Source organism: Schistocerca serialis, chromosome 4 (assembly GCF_023864345.2).
Source record: "Schistocerca serialis cubense isolate TAMUIC-IGC-003099 chromosome 4, iqSchSeri2.2, whole genome shotgun sequence".
Classification (NCBI taxonomy): Eukaryota; Metazoa; Arthropoda; class Insecta; order Orthoptera; family Acrididae; genus Schistocerca; species Schistocerca serialis.
Genome location: NC_064641.1, coordinates 493148283 through 493171899, shown reverse-complemented (window position 1 = coordinate 493171899; position 23617 = coordinate 493148283). Strand labels below are relative to the sequence as shown.

The window sequence follows — 23617 nt, the reverse complement described above, 5'->3', positions numbered from 1 at the left end:
CAATTCGAGTTATGATTTGGCCACACAGATCGCCCTACATGAATCCCATCAAACATTTATGGGACGTAATAGAGAGATCAGTTCGCGCACAGCTTTCTGCACCCAACAAAACTTCCGCAATTATGGACAGCCATAGATGCTGCATGCCTGAGTGTTTCTGCAGGGGGCTTTCAACGACTTGTAGAGTCCATGCCACATCGAGCTGTTGCCGGACAACAGAAAATTCGACACGATCTTAGGGAGAATCCCATGACTTTTGTCATCTCAGTGGTTCAAATGGTTCTGAGCACTGTGGGACGCAACTGCTGTGGTCATCAGTCCCCTAGAACTTAGAACTACTTAAACCTAACTAACGTAAGGACATCACACACATCCATGCCCGAGGCAGGATTCGAACCTGCGACCGCAGCGGTCGCGCGATTCCAGACTGTAGCGCTTAGAACCGCTCGGCCACTACGGCCCGCCATCTCAGTGTATACCGGCAGTATATAGCAGCTGATGCGTGTTTTTCATTACATTTAACTGAAAAATATAAAACGAATATAAAATATGGTAAAAATTCATTAAAAACAATAAATTTAATTCCAAAATTTGAAGTATACAGTATACTACTTTGTGATAATATTTTCAGTCGGGTGGCGTAAAATAGCCCCCCCCCCCCCTCCATTTGCACTGCTTGGATAAAAGGCTTCGAGTCGTTTCCGGAAAGCAATTTTGACTAATTTATTTAATGCTATTGTATTTTATTGTAGCCTCGCGCTCGAGATAAATGAGGAACATCATAGTTAAGAACCCCTACTGTTGCATTATTAATATACTAAAAAAATTATAATGTTGACAACAGTTGCAGTGAGGCAGGATGGTTTTTCATTGTGTTTTTTCACGGCACTGCAAGTATACAGTGCCGGCTGATGTTAATAATAGTTCAAATGACTGTGAGCACTATGGGACTTAACATCTGAGGTCATCAGTCCCGTAGAACTTAGAACTACTTTAACCTAACTAACCTAAGGACATCACACACATCCATGCCGGAGGCGGTAGCGCGGTTCCAAACTGAAGCGCCTAGAACTGCTCGGCCAAACCAGCCGGCACTGATGTTAATAATATTATGTTACCTGACTATGATAGTTGATCGAAAATACTAGGTTCTCTGTTACCTATTGTCGGTGGTTCTGACCTATTACTTTTTTCAAATATCTGCAAGCTTCGGGGCACCACATTGTAATTGTCATAGACACAACAATTTACTTAAATTCTACTCTTTTAATAGCCCATTACGACAATATATATGCAGGTATTAAGGCGTACTACGAAGCCAGTTTCGAGAAAATCTCAGAATTTTTACGTGTCAGTGGTTTAGCGGTGCGTTGCGATTCAAGCTCTGTACTTGCGAGACTTTCGCCGTACCTCTGCCATCAGTTTTCGGGCGCTGCTGCAACGCCTCCGGCCAGGCATACAGAATCACCTATTACGTCCGCTGAAAATATTTCAGAGGGTCACCTTTGTCAGTACACACCTGGCAACCCGGATACCTCACATCGCGCAAATTCTGACCATCAGACATTGGCTACCAGACTACAGGGGGCCTTAGGGTATTTTACATTTTCCGGGCGCATCTTCAAAGTCCAGTATGGTGGCCTCACCTTACCGAAGCGGGATCGTGGCGTCGCTCTGGTTAACGTGAGATTTAGGTCCACGGTGCTTTACACCAATACTGTGCTCCGGTTGTGGAAAGGCCCGCGTCATTGGCACATATATCAAAAATGGCTCTGAGCACTATGGGACTTAACTACTGCGGTCATCAGTCCCCTAGAACTTAGAACTACTTAAACCTAACTAACCTAAGGACATCACACACATCCATGCCCGAGGCAGGATTCGAACCTGCGACCGTAGCAGTCCCGCGGTTCCGGACTGCGCGCCTAGAACCGCGAGACCACCGCGGCCGGCGGCACATATATCACCTCTAGGTATTTGAATACAGGTATATATGCACCGAGCTCCCAAGAACCAGGAAGACGATCGTCCACGACATCTACCGCCTTCTCCGACCGTCCCCATCCTGAACCCTTGTAAGGTGGCTATAATTTCGCACCTTACAAGCACTCATCTACATACTTTGCCTTGATTTACAACCAGAATTAGGTATCATTTGATAGGTTGTACATTGTATATGTGAATACTGACAGTTTCACGTATACCTTGTAGATAACTGTTAACACTTACTGCATGAAAGGTGATGGATTGTCTTTTTTATCAAAATGGCGTAATGAATGATTGCTTATACTAGTAGAGGGTGGAACGCCAGTGGAAATGAAACAGCAGGCGTAACTCAGGCCCTGGGTGGAAAAGCCCACACAGGTGTGTTGGTCTGCTTAATATAAGATGTATCCCAAGACGGACGGTGAGTGCACTTAAGCGCTGAAGCACAATACAGCGGCGGCCGGAAGGATAACCGGATAATACTTCGGAAACTCTGAAAATCTTGGACGCCACAGACAGGAACGAGGAAGCGTTACCCCGGAAATGACGCAGGCTGGGTTATTTCCGAGGATTTCTCTGAGAAGCGTACTATTGGATGAATTCCTAATTAACAGGAATAGGTATTTCCTCGCAAACTTTCCACGCTGGACGACAAAAGTCTAAAATATGGTTGGTCGGCGTTCGGAAGAATCTTTAGAGAGGGAGAATATTCCGTGGTTTCGAGAATATGATTCGCCTTCTGCAGTTACGAGGAAGGGGAGTCGAGCCTTACTGGGAAGCCAGCGGTGGAGAGAGAGAGGACTTACGTTTTGAGCCCCCGTGTCTGATGGTCGCTCAGCATCAGCTTTTGTTGGTACAGACGGGCTTGCTGCCTTTGCTCTCAGGAGATTTTATAGTTAGAACGGTTAGGCACTGTACTGTTGCGAACTTATACGATTCTGGACCGCCTCTGGGTAGGAAGTTGTCATTGAGTACGCAGCGTTCAGTGATTGAGGCACTTCTGCTGCCTATACTCACGTTGAGACGTTATCTGAACTCCGTCCTTGTTGCTTGTTGCTCGTCTGTAGAACGCAGAGAAGAGAAGACAGTGTTAGATTATACTAGTCAGATGACCGTCTTCTGCCGCCCTAGTTCTGAATGAGTTATTTTTATATTTTGTGGCTGGAGTTCTTCCGTCGTCGCAGACATGTACGAGAACCATCACTCCGACGCACCGGACGCAGTACGTACGGTGATATTGCTAATTGTTTCGGCTTATTAGGGCTATAAAGCTAAAGAGCTGTGATCACTTAACTTTTATTTCTACTGAGGTTGCACACCATTGTAGATCATCTTTCAAAAGTAGTGTCTTCTAGTGTTTGGTACGCAGATTATGTCAGTCATCTCGCGTTATTTATATTAGACCGCGTAGCCATAAAAAGGTGCAAGGTTGGGTAGTTGATCAATATATTAGTTAGGAAATTCATTTGTACCTCTTTATGTCCATTGGTGGTTGACATATAATCATTTTTAATACATAAAGGGGTTTTTAATCTACAGTAAATGTATAAGCAGAAACAGCATTTATCATTTTGCAGTTACTAGTTCCCTTAATCATTCATTTATTTTTATGTTGTAATTTATATGTTAAAGAGCAAGGAGGAGGAGATAGTATCACCATTAAGCGATCCTAAGATCTGCTTCAGGGGGTAGTCAGACAGGGCCAAATCTTCATTTTCGCATTCAGTATTTTCCGTTGCGCACATTCAGTTTACACCCACCTGGGGTAGCATCTTGGAACCTCATCGAAGCGGCTCCACCCTTCGGTCCCAAGGCCTACAGTATGCAAAACCATCCATCAAGCATGCCACACCACTGACACCACAGCGATGTGGTACATTCTAGTCAGTGGCAAATATACTACAAGACAGAAACTGCACCGCATCGCACTGGTGGACTTGCCCCTGAGTCAAGTACAGTGTCGAAGTTACGGATCTACACCGTTTAGATTGTGGAGCAGCAGTACCCTTGTACAGAAGATCGCGGCTTTCTACCTCCGAGCACCCCCACATCACGTCTCTCCTACCATGCCGATGCAGCGTCACGCTACCTGCTTTCCATCATCGAAGTGGCACGCATTACGTGGTTCAGTGGTATGGCTATCAGCTACCTCTTCTGGGACGACATCGTCGACCCGGCGGACTTCTGGACACGTCTCCAATTATCACACCACACCCTCTCCCAATATCGACACTGTCTGGCCACTTCCGCGAACCATTTACAGAGTATTTCCGCCAGTCCGCGCAGGAGCTGGAGTCCCGATGTAACGCGCCACCCGAAGCAAGTGAGGCCCCCTCCAAAGATAGAGCGGACGTTTTCCTGACGGTGAGGCAACGTCTAGCACGGCGCAGCAAGCCTTCCTAGTTTTCTGAACTTCCATTTCTCTTCATCTCCTAAACATTTTCCCTTCACAGGTTTATTCACGGATGCATTTGCGGCTTATTTGTTTTTCACTTTCATGTGCTCCCCTATAGTAGCCATTTGCTAATCATGTAAAACAAAGAAAAAAGATCAACAACGAAAGTCATTTACTCTGTATAACGTCTTATCATTTATCATGTTTATTTATTTATTTGTTTCTGAAATATGAGAATACCAAAGACTGTGACTGCTGCCAAAAAAAAAAAAAAAAAAAAGGTTCGTAATTGATGGATCGCTGGATCGAGTCCCGCTCATGTTTTTTTTTTTAATTTATATTTTTTACAACACTACTCATATTATGTCATACATATGTTTGAAAGGTAATGTAATGGAAAGACACGCGTATTTGTGTTAACTTTTATTGGTATCCAATGTCCTTTTCTTCTTTGCAAATTCTTATATCACAACAAATATTATATTTGTGACTTTCGACAGGTAAACAACCAAACGCATTACGATTTCCGAAATCCCTTCTACCTGCAATCGTGTAAGGTACCGAGAACTGCTTTGCATCTGGACGCTTCGATCTGCAGACACAGGTTTCAGGAACAAGGGACGGGCTTGGAAAACACAAGTCAAACATCGATAAATAAATGAATCAATAACTTCATTAATAAGACAATGGCAGAATATGAGGGTAATGTACGTTTAATCATCAGTGTGATTTCGACATTAAAATTTGCAGCATGATATTTTTCATACATAAACGGAAAACACAAATTAAAACAGCATCTACTACAACGAATGAATACAGTTTTCCCCGTGCATGACTAGTATTCCGAGTTTCTAAGGGAAACCAAAGCTCATTGACGTTTTGAAAAACGTCTCTTCTGACAATTTGCACTCAAACCTTCCGTTACGCATTTTCGTAAATAACAGTGCCGAAAATTGGCGATGTGCGATTGAATATACGTTAACAACATCCTCACAAGAAGCAATTTCTCGTTCGTTGTCAGTCCAATAGGAACGAGTTTGAAAGCGCTTGATAAAGTTTTTAACTTGCATAGAAAAATAAAGTTGCGTAATATTTGTTGTAATAATAAAAATTAGTCAACAGCGAAATAACATTGGAAATTCAATAAAATATCATCTGAATGCACATTTCTCTCCATCATATTAGCTTTCAAATGTAATATGTACGAAATAATATAAATATTGTGGAAAAGAATATAAATTAAAAAAAAAAAGATGTGCGAAACTCAATACAGCAACCACACGACTGCCGCTAGATCGTGTTCAGGGGCACTACGCACCAGTATATCATAGACACGTAAAACTTCTCTTGCGATTTTCTCGAAATCGTCTAAGGAATACACTTCATCGCTCGCACATTATGTTTTTCTAATGGACTATAAAAGTGTACAAACTTTGAAGTAAATCTGTGATCCGAACATCGTGGCCTTCCCTTGTGAGAAGAACAGCTGAACGGAATGGATAGGATCTTAAAATTATAAATTGACTGTGAAGAACAGTAAAACAAAGCCCTGCAGTGCAGTCAAAATAAGTGTTGCGGTGCTGAACGAAAAGGATTAGGAAACGAGACACTAGAAACGATGGACGAGTTTAGCTATTTGGGCAACAAAACAACTGACGAAGGCCGAAGTAAGGAGAGTGTAATATAGAGCAACGAGAACAGCGTTCTGAAGTAGTAAATTTGTTAACATCGAATTTAAATTTAAATGTTTGGAAGTATTTTCTGGGGTTATTTGTCTGAGTGTAGCCTTGTAGTGAAGTGAAACTTGGACTATAAACAGTTCAGACAACAAGGAAATTGAAGCTTGCAAAATGTGGTGTGACGGAAGGATGTTGGGAATTAAATGAGTAGGTCGTGTAGTAAGTAATGCATCGAGTTGGAGAGGAAAGAGCTTTATGGGACAACTTGAGTGAAAAAAGGAATTATTGGTAGCACAGATTCTGAGGAGAGAAGGATTACTTAACTTGGCATTGAAGAGAAATGTTAAAATGTTGAAATGTGTGTGAATTCCTAAGGGACCAAGCTGCTGAGCTCATCGGTCCCTAGACGTACACACTACTTCAACTAACTTATGCTAAGAACAACACACACACTCATGCTGGAGGGAGGACTCGAACCTCCGGCGGGAGGGTCCGCGCGATCCGTGACATGGCGCCCTAAACCAAGCGGAAACTCCGCGCGGATGGGGAGAAATGTGCGGGGGCAAAAACTGTAGACAGAGAATAAGGCTTGATTACAATAAGTATATGAATGCGTGGTGTCTGTTCTATCGGACATGTCCGGTTCTGATTCGTCTCGATAGACAATGAATCCACCAGCTTCATTGCGGATGGTTAGTTACTTTAACCCTCCTACGACAATCGCAGCAGTGAGCATGGAGGAAATCCACGGGGACTGCAGATTGGTGGCGCTAGGTGCGAATGTCGTCGGTCGGGAAGCGTGCGAAGAAGGTCCCCGCTATTGCGATAAACGTTGTTCCCGGATGGCGCAGTGGTTAACGCAACAGTCTAGTAAGCAGGAGATCCTGGGTTCGAATCCCAGTCCGGCACACATTTTCACTCATCGCCTCTGATTTCGCATGAAGTCCCGATGCAGCTGATACCAATAGTTCCTTCCCTTTCATCCCCCCCCCCCCCCCCCCCCACGTCGCCACTCCATCTACAGTTTACATAATAAGAGTACAGTAAGCTGGTTCAGATACATGTGCGAGTCACATTAATCTGACAACAGCTTGTGTTAGAGATCAACATGCAATAGCCACTACAAGACAGCAGGTGGCAGCACTGACAGCGGACAGTATACAGGGTGAGTCACCTAACGTTACCGCTGGATATATTTCGTAAACCACATCAAATACTGACGAACCGATTCCACAGACCGAACGTGAGGAGAGGGGCTAGTGTAACTGTTTAATACAAACCATAAAAAATGCACGGAAGTATGTTTTTTAACACAAACCTACGATTTTTTTAATGGAACCACGTTAGTTTTGTTAGCACATCTGAACACATAAACAAATACGTAATCAGTGCCGTTTGTTGCACTGTAAAATGTTAATTACATCCGGAGATATTGTAACCTAAAGTTGACGCTTGAGTACCACTCCTCCGCTGTTCGATCGTGTGTATCGGAGAGCACTGCAACATACAGAATGATCTGCCAACGTTGCTCGAAAATGTCCCACTGGAAACGCGTCGACGTGTGTGGTATCAGCATGGTGGTGCACCTGTACATTCCGCAATTAACACTAGGCTGACCCTTGACAGGATGTTCGACGGGCGTTTCATAGGTCGTGGAGGACGCGTAAATTGGCCAGCCCGTTCTCCTGATCTTACACCTCTGTACTTCTTTCTGTGGGGTACGTTAAAGGAAAATGTGTACCGTGATGTGCCTACAACCCCAGATGATATGAAACAACGTATTGTGGCAGCCTGCGGCGACATTACACCAGATGTACTGCGGCGTTACGACATTCATTACGCCAGAGATTGCAATTGTGTGCAGCAAATGATGGCCACCACGTTGAACATCTATTGGCCTGACATGTCGGGACACACTTTATTCCACTCCGTAATTGAAAACGGAAACCACGTGTGTACGTGTACCTCACCCCTCATGGTAATGTACATGTGCGTCAGTGAAAAAGACCAATAAAAAGGTGTTAGCATGTGGACGTAATGTGCTGTTCCAGTCTTTTCTGTACCTAAGGTCCATCACCGTTCCCTTTGCATCTGTACGTAATTCGGTGCTGTCCGATACACACGATCGAACAGCGGAGGAGTGGTACTCAAGCGTCACCTTTAGGTTACAATATCTCCGGATGTAATTAACATTTTACATTGCAACAAACGGCACTGATTACGTATTTGTTTATATGTTCAGATGTGCTAACAAAACTAACGGGGTTCCATTTCAAAAAAACGTAGGTTTGTGTTAAAAAACATACTTCCGTGCATTTTTTATGGTTTGTATTAACCAATTACACTAGCCCCTTTCCTCACGTTCGGTCTGTGGAATCGATTCGTCAGTATTTGGTGTGGTTTACGAAATACATCCAGCGGTAATGTTAGGTGACTCACCCTGTATAAAGCGTGGCGGGGGACGCGGCTAACAGTGCAGTCGTTGTCGTAATGCCGAAACTGAGCGATTTATCTGACGTCCAAAAGGGCATGATAATTGAATATTGGATCAAGAGTGGAAGCATTTCCGAAAGTTTTCAAACTGTTCGCGAGCCACCATGGTTAGAATATGCCGCGCATGCAAAATGGCGCTATCCAAACCCGGCGGCGAAGCAACCTTGTGGTGCACCGCAGGCCATAGATGACGGGTGAACTACGGCTGCGGAAATGTGTACGGGCGAATAGAGGTGCAACAGTTGAGCAACTGACCACCCAGATGAACCAAGGAGCTGCCAACATTTTCTCCACAACTACCGTTCAGCGAACGTTGCTGTGTATGTGCCTCGGCAGCAGACGCCTGGATCATGCACCCATGATGACAGCTTTTCATCGCCGACGAAGGCTGGAATTTGCACGCCAATACCGCGGCTGGACGTCCACTGAATGGAGACAGGTGGTATTTTCAGATGGATCGCGTGTACGGCCCTGCAACTATTGTCGGACGGGTCCAGGCCAGAGGAGGGAACGTTATGATTTCGGGAACGTTTTCGTAGCATTCCCTAAGTGGTCTCGTCATTCTGGAAACACATTGGATCAACGCAAGTATGCATTCATTCTTTGGGACCATTGCCGCCTCCACAGGCAGTTTGTTTTTCCTCAGCAAGACGTGCCACATAGCTCCCAGTGTACATGCGTGATTTGAAGAGCAGCAAGATGCGTTGATCATATTCCCCTGGTTACCAAGCACCCCGGATTAAAATCCAATCGGCAGTCTGTGGGACCACCTCGATCGGGCTGCTCGTCTGTGGATCCTCAACCGAGGAACCTAGTGCAACTGTCCACGACACTTGAGTGTGAATCGGCCCACATCCGTATCGGTAGCTCCCAGAACCTCAGTGACTCTCTTCCTGCACGTCTTGCAGAGATACGCGCAGGTTATTCAGGCTTCTGACATGTAGTCGCATTAACGTGACTGGACTGTGTAAATGTAGGTTTGGGCAGTTACACAGAGAGGAAGAGAACTTCAAATGGTTCAAATGGCTCTGAACACTATGGGACTCAACATCTGAGGTCATCAGTCACCTAGAACTTAGAACTACTTAAACGTGACTGACCTAAGGACATCACACACATCCATGCCCGAGGCAGGATTCGAAGCTGCGACCGTAGCGGTCTCGCGGTTCCATACTGAAGCGCCTAGAACCGCTCGGCGGCCGGCCGCGGCCTCGGTTCCAGACTGAAGTGCGTAGTACCGCTCGGTCACAGCGGCCGGCGGAAGAGAACTGCACAGGATTTGTTGGCCTGAAGAGTTGCAGCGAACTCGTCTTCGGACTGGAGACTGCAACAGTATGCTACTTGTTGATGTTGTCCTGTGTGCATCCCATGAATGCCCGTTTATAGATTTAGTGGGGGTTTAGCTGTGGCAGGCCACGGGCGGAATCGCCACGGGGTGGCGACCTGCGCTGCTGCCCCGTCCCCCTGTGATCGGCTTCGCGGCAGAGCTGCCCAGATGCGACCGTAGCGGAAATCCATACCGGGTGATGACCCCATTGTCGGCGCCGGCCCACGGTCGGCTGAGTCGCGCCTCGGGCCGGCCGAGATGTGTATCTGCAGGCCGCTCAGCCGTCCCTCCGCAGGTAGGCTGCGCCCGGCGAGCCGGCACGCCGGCGATCCGATGTCACGATTGGCCAGATTAGCCGCCGCGCTTTCGACTCGCCCTGGACGGAATGCGGGGACGTGCCTAGGCTGCAGGCGGACGACATAGAAGCGAGAAATCGCTCTCGGCCGTAAAACGGAAACCGTTCCGCGGCCTGCCTCCGTCCAGTATTAAACTAGCCGTGTCTTGCACAGGGAGGAACTATGAGGGACGTCGGGGTCAACGGTCGTACATAATCGCCGTGATTGCAGTATTCAGGATGCACGAACTCGTGATGGAAATACATTTTCCTGGAGACGTATGAGTTTCAACTTTATCTTTGATGAGGAAAGAAGCTGAAGCAATGAATTCAATTTTGTGCCAAGTACGGGAGTCGAACCTGAGTCTCCTGCTTACTATGCAGATGTGCTGACCCCTACCCCTAGACCAGTGCCCTCCTTAGCACAGACTTCAGTTCACGCCTGCAGCCCATTTTCCCTTCTTAAATCGCCAACTTTACCGACACTCTCCCATATTGGAACAGCACGCAATAGAACGCGACTGGGAACCCTGCCTGCATCTCAGACGTAGGTGACCTATTGACCTAACGGAAATACATTTTCCTTGAGACGTATGAGTCTCAGCTTTATCTTCGATAATCAACGAACTCAGTTGACAGTTTAAGTTATTGTTCAAATGAAAGTCGTATGGCGTTGTCGGTTGGAAGACCTCGTGTTCTTCGGCGCCCTAAAGGAGAAATGGTTTTTTCCTCCGTGCACAACAACCCATGTGGAGCATTAGAGTTGTGCATACATGCAAAATGGTTCACATGGCTCTGAGCACTATGGGACTTGACATCTGAGGTCATCAGTCCCCTAGAACTTAGAACTGCTTAAACCTAACTAACCTAAGGACATCACACACATCCATGCCCGATGCAGGATTCGAACCTGCGACCGGAGCGGTCGCGCGGTTCCACACTGAAGCTTCTAGAACCGCTCGGCCACAACGGCCGGCGCTTACATGCAGTTGTTTGTTATGAAACACAAACAGTTTACAAACATATGTCACGCGCACTACGCATTCAAGCCCTGCTAAGCCTCGAATGTTCATTTCCAAACACTAGTTCCTCTTTTCACACAACTCGACTTAGGATCATGCACTGTTTTTTATAATTTTCGGTTGAAGCGCTCCTTTCGTGCCTTAGTTAGCTTTCGATATAATGAAATTTAAAGTTTTCAGCAAAAAGAAACATTTGAAGAATTCTACTTGACTTGATTGCTTTGCTTAATAGTATTGTTAGATTGTTTAAATATGAGACTTTACTTTTAATAATTACTGTTAAGTTATTCCCTTTGATTACTCTTTGACGCTGTCAATGGGGAGATACACGATCTGTTGATTTTAAATGTGTGTGGATAAAAATCCTACTTCAGGATCTCAGTTTTCTTTATTGATTACTGGTTTCGGCTCAGTGACGAGCCATCTTCAGATGAGTCTAAAACGTTGTTCAGTGTGCGATAATCCGTACACAACGTCGTATTCTTAGAAACAATCCACTGAACAACATTGTAGATTGATCTGAAGACGACTAGTTAACGAATGGAAACCGGCAATCAATAAAGAAAATTTGTGATCTTGACGAACATTTTTATCCACACATGTTTTGAATTAACATACTGCTTATCTCCTCTTTGGAAACAGAAATGCCCTTTGAGTAGGGCCTCCCGTCGGGTAGACCGTTCGCCTGGTGCAAGTCTTTCAGGGACTTGCATGTCTATGGGGATGAAATGATGATGATAAGTGATGATAAGGACAACACAACACCCAGACCCTGAGTGGAGAAAATCTCCTACCCAGTTGGGAATCGAACCTGGGCCGTTAGGTATGACATTCCGTCGCGCTGACCACTCAGCTACCAGGGGCGAACATCCCCCCATTGACAATGTCAAAGAATAGCCCGCCCGATTAAGACGTGCGGTCTAACGCACTGTTTTCCGGGCGGGAAGGCGTGCCGGTCCCCGGCACAAATCCGCCCGGCATATTAATGTCGAGGTCCGGTGTGACGGCCAGTCTGTGGATGGTTTTTAAGGCGGTTTTTCATCTGCCTCGGTGAATGCAGGCGTATTCCCCTTATTCTGCCTCAGTAACACTATGTCGTTGATTGCTGCCCAAACACTGTCTCCACGTACCCGTACACCATAATTGCTCTACCACACAAACATTTGGGGTTACACTCGTCTGGTATGAGACGTCCTCGGGGTGATCCATTGGGGGCCGGGGCGCACAATAACCCTGGGTTCGGTGTGGGGCGGCGGTGGGGTTGGTGGACTGCTGTGGCCTGTTGTGTGGTTGTGAACCACTGAGGGCTATGGCGGGACGAATCCTCTCCGTCGTTTCTAGGCCCCAGGTCCATACAATACAATACAATACAATACAATACCAAAACAATGTCAGGCGGAGGGAGATTGTAGAAAACTCAAGAGCGACGTAGTTCTAAGAATACGACCATGTGTAATGATTGTCACAAGTTGAAGAACATTTTAGACTGAGCTGAAGATGGTTCGTCAATGAGCCGAAAAAAACAGTAATCAATAAATAAAATTTGCGATTTTGACGTAGGATTTTTATCCACACATGTTTTACTCTCTTTTGTTAAATTTATCAGTACCATGTAAAAGTACAACCGACGTTCCATGTTGGTCGGCGGTATGCTTGATGAAGCTTGAGCGTGCAGGTTAACTAATCTTATCACAAACATGTAAAAATACTTTGCAAAAAAAGGTTATCGGACTTCGTTAGAAAATGGAAGTTCAGCGTAAACAATAGAATATTTAACGAAGGAGTGCTGAAGGAAGGAAGATTGGAAGATTTAGTGTAACCTCCCGTCGATATCGAGGTCATTAGAGACGGAGCACAAGCTCGGATTGCGTCAAGGATGGAGAAGGAAATCGGCCGTGCCCTTTGAAGGGAACCGTCGCAGCGTTTGCCTGGAGTCATTTAGGGAAATCACGTGAAACCTAAACCTGGATGGCCGGACGCGGGTTTGAACCGTCGTCCTCCCGAATGCGCCACATCGCTCAGTGATAGAGCGCTGAAGGCGCCCGAAGTTCCGTCACCAAACATACCGTCTCCAACTCGGTTAAAAACGGCGAAATATTTTATTTTCGTAGTCCATTTATCAGGAAAGAAATGGTAGTATTGAAATAAAAGCAATTTGTCGCGCGGAGTGGCCGCGTTGTTTGAGGCGCCATGCACGGATTGCGCGGCCCCTCCCGCCGAGGATCGAGTCCTCCCGCTGGCATGTGTGTGTGTGTGTGTGTGTGTGTGTGTGTGTGTTGTTCTTAATATAAGTCTGTTTAAGTAGTGTGTAAGTCTAGGGACCGATCATCTCAGCAATTTGGTCCTTTATGAATTCACACACATTTGAACATTTTAAAAGCAGTTTTGACTCACACAATGATCATTATTTCAAACAGCAACAGACTATATTACATTTATGTCTGTTCTAGTCGGCATGCAGGAAGGAAAAGGAAGACAATCAGAAAACAATCTCGGAGCGGCGACGATTATCACAGATACATTTTACATGAAAACTGTTTTCTGTTTTATCGCAGTATCACTTGCTTCTCGTTGATAAAAATTACAGTATGCATATACTATTTCGTGCTGAATACAGAGTAATTCACAGTTAGTATGTTATGTGTGAGAATTTGTTTGGCGTAAGGTTCAAAAATGGCTCTGAGCACTATGGGACTTAACATCTGTGGTCATCAGTCCCCTAGAACTTAGAACTACTTAAACCTAACTAACCTAAGGACATCACACACATCCATGCCCGAGGCAGGATTCGATCCTGCGACCGTAGCGGTCACGCGGTTCCAAACTGAAGCGCGTAGAACCGCACGGCCACACCGGCCGGCTTTGGCGTAAGGGGCAGTACGCATAAAATAAGGGTATAGACCCTCAATGATCCAGTTGGGCAGTGGTATGAAGAAATCTTGTGGTTAATCTCACCTTGTAATTTTATTCTGTTTGTGTGACGACTCCGCAGTTAACCTTTGGAAGCAATTTACAGTCAAAGTTGAGACAACCAACAAGGGATGGTGATTAGGTTTTTCATAGGGTGGAAGGGCTAACCCCGCCCCCCTCCCATATATATATATATATATATATATATATATATATATATATATATATATATGTGTGTGTGTGTGTGTGTGTGTGTGTGTGTGTATATCGGAAACAGTTTATTAATTGCTTAAAAAGGCATGGAATGTGCAGAACACAATTTCCGTGAAGCTTCAGTCACAAATACAAAGAAATTCAGTACGAATTAATCACGTGCATTAACGCACGCAACATACAATAAGCAGCTGGCCCTGGATCATAAAGTGTTGAGTGTATTAAACTGGCTTTACAGGGTGCTTCAGCGTTTGGAAAACTCTTGTGAAATGTGCCAACAGCCAAAGCATACACAATAAAAGGAGTATATTAAAACAGGCAGCCATTGGAATCCCGAAACAAGAAATACATCATTTCATGAAGCTAATAATATGAAATAAAAGAACCATTTACTTTTTTATATCAAGTTTTTATATACACTTCCCAAACCAAATAAAAACAATCAGTGATAGAACACTGCGTTAGAATAACATATGCACATAATACTACCAAACTAATAATAACCTATGACTTTATTCTAGCAGGGGAGCTATAACAATGTAATGAATACACTTTAATAAATTGCTACTGAAAACACTACCAAAGGCAAAAAATCCTGTAACAACAAAGACAAACAGGATGATTCTAGAATGAAATTTCCATTCTGCAGCAGAGCTTGCGCTGATATGAAACTTCCTGGTAGATTAAAACTGTGTGCCGAACTCGAGACCTTAGCTTTCACGGGCAAGTGCTCTACCGACGGAGCTACCCAAGCACTACTCACGACCCTCGTCACAGCCTTAATTCCGCAAGTACATTGTCTCCTACCTTCCAAACTTCGCTGAATCTCTCCTGCAGACCTTGCAGTCGTGCTTGGGCAGCTCTGATGGTAGAACACTTGCGCGCGAACAGCAAAGATCCCGATTTTGAGTCTCGGTCCGGCACACAGTTTTATTAAGCTAGGAGGATTAGTTTTAATTATCACCTCGAAAAAATGTAGCTGCGGTCTTGAAATTTGTTTAAGGCAAATGCCGGGATGGTTTCTTTGATAAGAGCACTGCCAATATCCTTCCCCATCCTCGAAACAGTCCAATCTTGTGCTCCCTCTCTAATGACGTTGGTATTGTCAATTTTTTTACTGAAGACATGCACACAGTAAATAAATAAATTACTTCATTACTTTTGCGAGGTGATAGTGAAATCTATATGTCTGCCCCTCATACTTGTGTCACGGTTCAAACTTCCGAACTCGCGTTATACTAATTACGTTAGTGTTCTCATTCTTTCATGAATGGGTTGGCTCTCTCTCTCTCTCTCTCTCTCTCTCTCTCTCTCTCTCTCTGTGTGTGTGTGTGTGTGTGTGTGTGTGTGTGTGTGTCGCACTGCGTCATCAGCCGGCGTGTTTCACTTAAGGAAAGGTTGAAGCGGAGTGAGTAAGCAGAAAGAAAAGCGGCCCGCTGTGAAGTGTTGGGACTGTTGATTTGCCGTCTTGTCTCCCGTAACTCAGCTGGAGTGAACCGAGCCGACCCTTCTCTCTCTCTCTCCCCTCTTTTTAACGTTTCTTTACGTTTATTGTTTCACGAAGCGCAGCACGAGAGCAGCAGCACCGACCAGAGTTTTCGTCTCCCCCACGGTTCGACTGCGGATCCTCCTCGCCGCGGACATCGATGGTGTGGGGGACTACGCGTTGCCAGGCGACGACCTCCAGCGGTTGTCCTCGGTGTTGGTTGTGTGCTAAGGTCCATTCAGGAGAGGGCGCACACCGAGAGAGAGAGAGAGAGAGAGAGAGAGAGAGACGGTGGGGAGAGTGGTGGGAGGAGGAAAAAAAGACGAAATGCGATGCGGCGGCGTGTGCGCTGCGCCAGCCGTCTGCGGAATGTAAGAAGCGGGGCGAGGAGGCAAACCTAATAACCGCGCCCTCCGCGTCGCAAGCTTCATTTCAATTAACGGCCGTTTTAATTGCTTTTTCCACGGCGCGCGCCGGAATTCTGTAGCTGCATGGCTATTGCCATAGGGACGCAGAAGACGGCGCAGCGTCTGCACACAGCGCCATTACTCCATTATTATTTCCTCTCCCTGTGATGAGCGGCAAACGCTTAGTCAGTGCCGAAAAAAACTCAATCGTTGTCGACATCCATTTTTAGTGTAAGCGTGGTTAAAACATAATGACTCCAGAACATCGAGGAAAAGAATTCTTGTACACAGCCGGATGATGCTTCCTCCAAAGGATTTTCTGCTGAGAATCTTACGGCTCACCTCCAAACGAGTCTTAGATCAGCGCATTTGTGTATATGTCGTGCTTTCATCCGAACAAATGAAAAATGTTCGCGTCAAAAATAGTGCTCCCAGCCAAACGTATAGTAAAATGATGTGCTAATGTCATAACTGCTTTCCGAAGAAAATTTGAAGCGGATCAGGCATCCTACGTAGCACTGAAATCTTATTTTCCGCGGCAAATGCTATTAATTTAACCAGTGCTACTCATAACCTGTCCTCGCGCCCTTACTCCCACCACAGTTCTACCTTCTAAACTTCTCGTAAGTCCACCTGCTTACCGCATGGGATTAAAACTCCTGAAGAAAGTATATGGCGAACAGATGTCAAGGTTCTGGGTTGGAGTCCCGGTCCAGGAGACCAGAGATCAGAAATGAGCTCCGTATAATCGCCTTGAACTCGCCAGCTAGTCCTGTGACGTCATCTTCGAACTCGCCGTCTGCGGGTGCCCCTTAGACTCAACTCATAAGTATATGAAGATGGTGACCATGCAGCGCTCTAGAATGAAATGATAATTAAATCAAGACCCTACGCTGTCGACAGGCGTTGATATCAACGTGAACAGTTCAAAATGTGTGCCCCGACCGGGACTCGAACCCAGGATCTTCTGCCTACATGGCAGACGCTCTATCCATCTGAGCGACAGAGGGCACAGAGGATACAGCGACTGTAGGGACTTATCCGTTGCACGCTCCCCGTGAGACTCACATCTCAACTTAAAGTCCACACACTACATTCGTAGTGCCCCTGCTCATTACACTCATTACTTTCGGCAGACGATCTTACCGACTCCCGTAAGAGTTCGGGCAATACGTGTACATCCGCACAGAAGAAGGTTAATGACCGATTAGCCTTAACTATATGAAGATGGTATCTGTTCTTTCGGACATGCTATTAATTTAACCAGCGTGACAGACACCATCTTCATATAGTTATGTCTAAGCGGCCATTGACCTTTTTCTGTGCGGATGCACGCGTATTGCCCGAACCCTTACAGGACTCGGTAAGATTGTCTGCCGCGAGTATGAGCGTAATGAGCAGGGGCACTATGAGTGTAGTGTGTGGACATCAAGTTGAGAATGTTGGTCTCACGAGGAGCGTGCAAGCGATAAGTCCCTGCAGTCGCTATATCCTCTGTGCCCTCCGTGGCTCAGATGGATAGAGTGTCTGCCATGTAAGCAGGAGATCCCGGGTTCTAGTCGCGGTCGGGGAACGTATTTTCAACTGTCCCCGTTGATGTAAATCAACGCCTGTCGACAGCGTAGGTTCTTGATTTAATTATCATTTCAATTCACAAGTGTCCGCCGCAGATCACTCGTCACGTTAGTCTGTTGTCGGGTACAAGTGGACTCGACTCGTTCAGAAAGGACACGAGATCGCAAGTATAACCGCGGACTCGCGGCAATCCCGCCACGTGCGCAACCGTTTTCAAAGAAATTATAAATTATTATCCATTTATTTCATACAATCGTGAGTTCCACTTTTTAGCCATTCTCCAGTGCAAGTTGAAATGTCAGAAAACGTCCGACCTGTCTAAATGACAGAAGCAACCATTGGGTGTGACGATTATTATATGCCAATATAATGACTGATCGTTTAGCAGTGAATGTTGCTCTGTTTATACACACATTTATACAGAAAGACTTCTTCGAAGACTTGTAAATTTATTACACACTTTCGCGGCATTACCGAGTATGTAACGACAGAAAACATGACATGACATGAGGATGAAGTGCAACCTCTGAATGGTGATTGATTATTCAAATACGTTACAGCCACGCGGAGTGGCCGCGCGGTTTGAGGTGCTATGTAACGGATTGCGCTGCCTTCCCGCCGGAGTTTCGAGTCCTTCCTCGGGCATGGGTGTGTGTGTTGTTCATAGCATACTTTAGTTTAAGTAGTGTGTAAGTTTAGGGACCGATTACCTTCAGCAGTTTGGTCCCTTAGGAATTCACACATTTGAATAAATTACAAAAAAGGAATGAGAAGCTACACAATTGGCTGTTAGCCCACAAACGTAAGCTGACACGAACAAATGAATACAGAAATAACGCGCTTTTTTGTTGCACGGATGTAATAGTGACGTTGCTCTGTGTCCAGTTTTCGTTTGACACAGCCCACGTTTTTTCATGATGGAGGTAGAATGAAGAAGAATACAACCATTTTGATTGCGTTGGGCATATTTTGTACGTTTTTCATTTGAAGTGGACTGTAGCGTGAAATGTATTCCAGACGTCACTCCTTCTCTAATAGAACACATTTGCAGTTGTGTGCTTTGCATCAATTAACTTTCGTCGTACACCCTCCACTGTCTCACAAAACACAACTTCGTTGAAGCCCATCTCAGCCCTACACCCGGTCATTTCACCTTGTTGAGTGCTACTGTACACCAGCAAGATCGTGTACTTATATATAGTACTTACAGTATGTCATGACTAGCCTTACACTCCTGCATGATTCAGTAAGAGAGAACGAGTCGACTAGTATGAAGCGACCGCAGCACCATAGTTCTCAGACTCGTCGTACTCTCGGATGTACAGCGGGTACGAAGAAAGCCCGCTAGCACTTAGGTAACAGCGGCCCCTTGATGTGTTAAGTATGCAACCCGCAACATTAGACTCGTACTCGTCCCGTTTGTGATCTCTACAGGACACAGTTTTAATCTGACAGGAAGTTTCAGAACAGCACACACTCTGCTGCGGAGTAAAAGATTCGTGTGGGAAGTCATCCCTTTCACGACGGCTGAAGGAGCCTGCAGACATTCAACATTTATTGACAACACTAGTTTGTCAAACCTTCAGTTAATTGAAGTTACACACCATCAGTAATATTGTTAGGGGCAGTGCATTTTTACAAGGTTAAGATGTTGGACACTCAAAAGAAAGTTTGTGCTCCAGTTATACTAGCTATAGCTGGTAAACAACAGAAAATAACAAAAAGGAGGAAATGGGGTCTGAGAATGGAGGAAAAAGGAGCAACTTATAATACGTTAATTTTCTGATCCCAAATCATAACCTCAGACCCGAAAGAGTTAATTAACTATTGTTGAACAAGCCTTGCGCCCTACAGCAAATTCTTAATATTGATAAGACATAAAATAGAGAAGCTAAATATGTTAATGAGAGGGGCAGTCGCAGTTGACGAGAAATGGGGTGTAACTTTAAGGTTTCTCGAGGCGGGCAAGTCATTTGGATGCTCGAAGTTTAGTACTGTAATATTTTAAGTTCCCCACTATGGGTTTTTATACGAAATTTAGCCCAAATTTACCTCCTGCTCTACAAAAAGTCTACATATTAACAAAAGTATGCACCCACAAACTGTTATCCAACTTAACCTCGTATGTTAACTTTAGATTAAACAGAACCTAATTTGAATTGAACTGTAACTCGTCTCGACACAGCTTGTCTTTATGTTAAATGCGCAACTGAAGTAAAACAATTGTCTGGCCGTAATCAAAATTTCCACTTACCTCTCATCTTGACTACATTGTTGCAGATTTCTCGAAAGCACAACAACAAACTGCAAGCAGACTGCGGCTAGCATAAATTTCTATTTTTAAATAAAATTTACAACCAGTATTCAAATTGTTGCATACCAGATAGTGCGATGTGATAATGTGTAACGAGAAACCTTCTTTAAACCAGTGAGACGGGGAGAGTAACTATTCCTATGAAAGGATATTCCAAGACAGTGATTTTATAATGTAGTATGTGCTCAAAAAGACAGGGTAAAGATTCGCGTGATCTTCAAACATAAGATTGCTATCAATAATACTATGCTCAACAGAGTGAACAATGATTTAAAAAGGGCATAGTGTTAACAGAGAACTTCTATAAAATCCAAACAGCTTAATCAGTTGATATGTTAATGGATGACGCGGGGAGGTGGGGTGGTCTTTCCCTCAGCTCTGAGCAAGCGAACAAAGTTAACTAGCTGACAATAATCATTCCGACAAACCAGCTGCGCAGTGCTGCAGCCTTACCTCAAACTTCTTCTCTTCAAAAACAAATAACATTATTCAAAATTCACATTCTTTTCGCCTTTAAGAATATACATTATGTGCATCTCGCTGTCCTGTACAGTAAATCTTTCTTATCTAACAGATACAGTCACAAGTCAACATAGCACTACTGAATTCGTCCATCACACCACACTTTAACTGAGAATTAATCAGACTGCGAAGAGGCAAAGAATGTACTGCAACAAGACCAAAGATTGTTTGACAGTAACATAATTTGTTCTCTCTCTGAAGTGCTTATCGATAACTTATAAAAATCAAAATGACATGTCCAGCTTACAATATCAGCAAGCACATTAGCAAATTTTTTATTAAACCTGTGACTAATTATATCTGACCTGCTATGACATATTAAGATAAGAAAGAGATTTTACGTTTTGTGGTAATACGGTGAGACTGGCCTGTACTTCGCAGACCTTTCACTAGTCGTAGTACGCAAATTGTGGTCATAAACAGTTTGAAAGCTTGCAAGGGTGTCCAAGGGTAGGTTGTGCTGAGAAATAATTTTTAATTAAAAAATCCGATACGTTGCGCCGTTTCCGTGCGATTTAGCACTGATGTTAACCAATCATGCCGTTGCGTGGAAATTAAAGCGGACCGCCAGAGACGGTGTTGCCAAACGTGTTCTCCATTTAATTTCCCAAAACCTAACAAAAGAGCGATAAAAAAAAACCCAGACGTGGGATGGTAGTAAGGATCTAACCCGAGGCAAGGGCTGAGCAGTCTCGTGCGCTATAATCTACGGAGTGCAACTCAGTAAGCTAAAAGACATTCTATATTTTCAAAATAATAAAGAAGACAATGCTATAGTAAATCTTCTATTTACCACCTTGTAGTGGTAAATACAGCGACTTCCCTTTTATAGTCCTACTAAAATTTTTTGTATCAAAAGACTACTTGAAAAATTGAGTCTGTGGAGTGATATAAACAAAAACGAACTGAAAACGTGAACAGAGCACACTAACGCCGGATGGCCGGTTCGTGATGCTCGGTAAACATCTCAACGGCGGATGTTGTCAAAAAATGGTTCAAATTACTCTGAGCACAATGGGACTTAACTTCTAAGGTCATCAGTGCCCTAGAACTTAGAACTACATAAAGCTAACTAACCCAAGGACATCACACACACCCATGCCAGAGGCAGGATTCGAACCTGCGACCGTATCGGTCGCGCGGTTCCAGACTGTAGCGCCTAGAACCGCTCGGCCACCCCGGCCGGCCGGATGTTATCAAACTTTCAACACTTGACTTCACATGCTCAATACGTATTTACAGTAGTGAGAGTGGTTTTGGAGTCATAAATACTGCTCGTTAGTGAATTAATGATTTGACAATATTATTGAACGTATGAGGGCTCCTTAATCCATTTTTCCGTCCCGTCGCATTTTCCTGAAGTGCTAATTCTGCGAGGTATCCAGGAGAACTTCTGAGAAGTTTGGAAAGTAGAGGAGAGACGCTGGCATAAGGGAACCTATGAGGGTAGATGGAAAGTCGTGCTTGGATAGCTCAGATAGTAAGAGCATTTATCCGCGAAAGGTAAGACTCCGAGTCAGAGCCCCATTCGGCTGACAGTTTTAATGTGCAAGGATATTTTCTCATTTTTGCTTGTGAATTTTCGCTCATTGATTCCCAGATCAGGGTCTCCTATCTCAAATTGATAAATTTACCCTTCTCTGCTGTCCACAAAATTTTTATCATCATCATTGTTATCACAACCACCGAAACACTGTTTGCACGTGCCTTTAACAGTAATTGTGTGGAAAGTATGGCAATGGAGTCTTTCATTCATAGCCGTCGCATGTGAGAAATGAAAGGGAGAGGGAGAGGGAGTGGCGCAGCGTTCAGGGAGAAGACCTTGTTAAGCGTGCTAACGAAAATGTGATGGAATTTCGACGAATGCCTGAGGCAACGTTGTCTGGAAATGTTACACGGAAAATGAATTATCATCTCTCTCTCTCTCTCTCTCTCTCTCACACACACACACACACACACACACATTCGCCGGCTCTACCCAGTCGATTCAGAGAATGCGTGTTTTCGTTTATCTCCCCCTAAAGCTATGATTTAGCACCTTGTAGATACCACCGACGTCCGGCCACCCAGATTTAAGTTTTTCTGATTTCCCTAATTTTCTTAACGCGGGTACCGGGGTAGTTCCTTTGAAAAGTAGGCGGTCCCTTCCTTTCCCTATCCTTCCTTATTCCGAGCTTGAGCTCCGTGTCAAATGACGTGGTCGTGGAGGAGACTTTAAATTGTAATCTTCCGTCCTTCTTTTCTTCCTTCGGGCTATCAAATCTCTGCTTAAAAAAAGAGGCCTCAGTTTTTGTTTGTCTAATAGGCTGACAGAGGTTTTAAGTAGTCTTATTCAACGTTATAATAATGAGTCTCGTGCAGAAAAATCAACAGAAAATGTATGTGTGGACCGCTGAACAAATCTTTGCTTTGTGTCTTTATTCAGTGTACCTAGGCATTCGGATGTTACTATTTAATCCTCGTGGTTAGTTCGCATACAACTATATTTGTGTCAAATGTGTCCGTAACTTTTACGTTACACTGTCAAAGGAATAAAACCACTTCATAATCACGTACAGCTGTGAATGATTTTACACTGAACATCCAGGGAGGAAAATTGACATCGGCTGTAATGAGCACTGTGCAGCACTTAAGCTAACTTACACAACATCCTAGAGCCGGCCGAAGTGGCCGTGCGGTTAAAGGCGCTGCAGTCTGGAACCGCAAGACCGCTACGGTCGCAGGTTCGAATCCTGCCTCGGGCATGGATGTGTGTGATGTCCTTAGATTAGATAGGTTTAAGTAGTTCTAAGTTCTAGGGGCTGATGTTAAGTCCCCTAGTGCTCAGAGCTATTTGAACCAAATTTCAGTTGCCTCTTTATGAATACCGTTCCAAAAACAGGAAGTCCTGGGAACTATCAAAGTCTCTTAGAGTCCATCCCGTGTCCCTCGTTTAGGTAATGTTGTGCTACCGC

The 23617-nt window shown here is 44.7% G+C and overlaps 1 protein-coding gene and 1 non-coding gene across 2 annotated transcripts in view; both read left to right on the top strand.

Annotated features, from left to right (window-relative positions):
* The window catches only part of LOC126474570 (tRNA dimethylallyltransferase-like), a 493205-nt gene that overhangs the window by 130275 nt on the left and 339313 nt on the right, over nt 1–23617 (top strand). The window lies entirely within an intron of this gene.
* On the top strand, nt 6897–6969 carry Trnat-agu (transfer RNA threonine (anticodon AGU)). The gene has a single exon. It is a non-coding gene; the product is annotated as a tRNA-Thr (tRNA).